This window comes from Bos indicus x Bos taurus, chromosome 20, assembly GCF_003369695.1.
Source record: "Bos indicus x Bos taurus breed Angus x Brahman F1 hybrid chromosome 20, Bos_hybrid_MaternalHap_v2.0, whole genome shotgun sequence".
In the NCBI taxonomy this organism is placed as follows: Eukaryota; Metazoa; Chordata; class Mammalia; order Artiodactyla; family Bovidae; genus Bos; species Bos indicus x Bos taurus.
In genome coordinates, this window is record NC_040095.1 from 37966284 (window position 1) to 37969216 (window position 2933).

A 2933-nucleotide genomic window follows, 5' to 3' on the forward strand; every position below is an offset into this window, starting at 1 on the left:
GAGTGACTGGAACTGCTTAGGGTTTTCTTTTATTTCTTGTTTAAAAGAAAGTGTAGTGGAATTCCTGGTGGTCCAGTGGTTAGGACTCTGAGCTTTCACTGCAGAGGGTGAGGATTCAGTCCCTAATTGGAAAACTAAGATCCCACAAGCTGGTAATACATCTGGAAAAAAAGAAAAGTGTAATGTCGGTAGGCAGGCCGTCCAGAGCTGGTGTGGTAGTGCCATGATGTCATTAATAGTCCAGATATCTTGTCTGATTGATCTGCCTTCCTTAATGAGTGGCTTCATCCTTAAGGTCACCATGATTTTCCAGGTAGTCATTTTGGATCCAGTCAGCACATGGAATTTTAGGCAAGAAAAGGGAAACTCAAAGAAAGGGAATAAAGCAGGTTCATGCTAGCTGCTGCTGCTGCTGCTAAGTCTTCAGTCGTGTCCGACTCTGTGCGACCCCATAGATGGCAGCCCACCAGGCTCCTCCATCCCTGGGATTCTCCAGGCAAGAATACTGGAGTGGGTTGCCATTTCCTTCTCCAATGCATGAAAGCAAAAAGTCAAAGTAAAGTCACTCAGTCGTGTCCAACTCCCAGCGACCCCATGGACTGCAGCCCACCAGACTCCTCCATCCATGGGACCTTCCAGGCAAGAGTACTAGAGTGGGGTGCCATTGCTTTCTCCATGCTAGCTGAGTTAGCATCTTTAAAGAGGTTTCCCAAAGAATTCCAGTTAAATCTCATTGAGAGACCTGAGTCATGTGACCATTCCTAGCTACATAAATATTCTCCAGCTCTGACTGCAATGCTGGGTACACTACTACTCCAAGTAATTGGGAGGGGGTGGGGTGAAGGGTGGTGAATAGGTGTTAGAAAGAAAAAAAAAAGGACAGTGGATAATGGAGGAAACTAGATCCTTGGTCACATGTGGAGGGCAGGCAGGGAAGGGCTGGATTGAATGTATGGTTCACCTATGACCTGATGACTCAGTAACCTCTGCGACAGCCTTAATTGCCTTTCTGAGTGAAACATCAAAATAAGAACAGCAATCTTTTACCAATATGACATGTGTTATTCGTTCCAAGTTCTTTCATCTTCCTTTCTGCCATTTAATGGGACACCTGTGTCTAATCCATTCAGCTGGAAAGAAACAGGTACCACAGGGGCAACCACAGAGGAAGAGGAGAGTCATTGTGTAAATTAAGACAACAGCAATAAAACTTGTTGCCAGCTCATCACGGATGCCTCCTCCAGCCAGGGTACATGGCTTGGAGGGTGGATGGGCTGGTTTTAGCTCCCACTGGCCCCCTCTTGTAAGCATGTCTTTGCCAAGAATAATGTTCCCTACCACAGGGTGGCCCTGGCTGGTATACCCCTCCCACCCAGGGCAATTTAAGGCACTAGGATTGGCTAAGGAATTCCCTTGGGAAATTTTGTGGGTTTCTTTCTTTTTTTTTTAAGATCCAGGAAGGCTCCTTTCTCCATGGCAGGCTTTAAATTAGTTAATTATTTCTTTTTAATAAGTTCTTAAATGAAAGTTCCAAATTTAGAGACACACATATCTGCCAGAGTGGATTTTAAACTAATTTCTTCAAATTTCATCTCAAGATAACAGTAAGTGATATCAATTAATAGTTGCACTGGTGATTCCATCCCCCCTGGGTTTTATTTATTTTTCTCTGATTTAAAAATTCAAGATGAATTTTGAGATATCTTTTTGTGTTACACAAAGAAAGGAAGGTTCCACACACAAGGCCTGTGAATCCTCCAGGTGGTGGGGCCACCTCCCTGACTATAGATACGACCATTGAGAATGATGACACGGATGACAACTCTTGCTTTCTCATTTGTGTTATTGAGAGCGGAGCTTCATCTGTCCTCTAACTGATTTTACAGATGAGTAAGCCTAAAAAATATAACAGAAAAGAGTGCCATCGCTCCTTCCCCTTTTCATAGTTTATTCCATCTCATGGAATATTACTAAGCTAAAGCTTGCAGTTCCATATTCCTTTAGTGACCATTGATGAACTTGGCATCATCTCAGATGAGAGTTACTGTTACTAGGAAACCAATTAGCAAGCAGTAGCAGAAAACCTCAGTAGAACAGCCTAAGCCAGTAGCCTTCAAACTAGGCTACTTTCAGCATCATACATTCGTGAAAACTTCCCAAGGGCTACATGACAGAGTTTGGAGGTGATAAATTTCCACCTTTGTGTACTCTAGTTTTCTAAAACTGGTCTTCCTAACAAGGTATTGTTTTTAGTTGACAGATCCTCTTTCTTGCCACACTTTTCACAATTTCCTGACTTTTATTTTACAGAAGAAATGGACACCTTTCACCCACTCCCATTCTTCCCATGGTGCATTGGCTGGGGGTGGATAAGTAGAGGTGACTTAGTTAGAAAGTCCTTGTAACTCAGATGATTTGTAATTCTTTGTTTTAAAAAAATCCAAAGATGAACTGTGATTTTTTTTTCAGGTGACAGACCTTTAAAGACAGTAACTTTTGATAACAGATTGCTGTGAGAATGGCATATTTATGTAGCACATTATTCTGAAGTCGTTCAAAGAATGGAGGGACATAATTTTCAAGACAGTTCATAACAAAACTCTTGGTGCTCCTGTTATTTATGTGAATAGTTTTTCAGTGTTTGCATTACTAATCTTTAGAACTAGGTAACACAGTATTGGAAATGTTGCATTTTTTTTTTGAAACTTACCTGTGATGATATGCAGTTCTTCTAGTTAGAAACATACTGTATGGTAATATAATTCTTTGAGAGCAAAGTTATAAAATAGGAAACAACACATTGATTTTATATTAAGTTTCACTCACCCTATAGTATCTATGTATATTTTATTCTTTTATGACATACCTAAATTTTCCTTATTAAATAAATCATGCACTGTTATATATGAATTCTGAAGTATAAATGATTTACA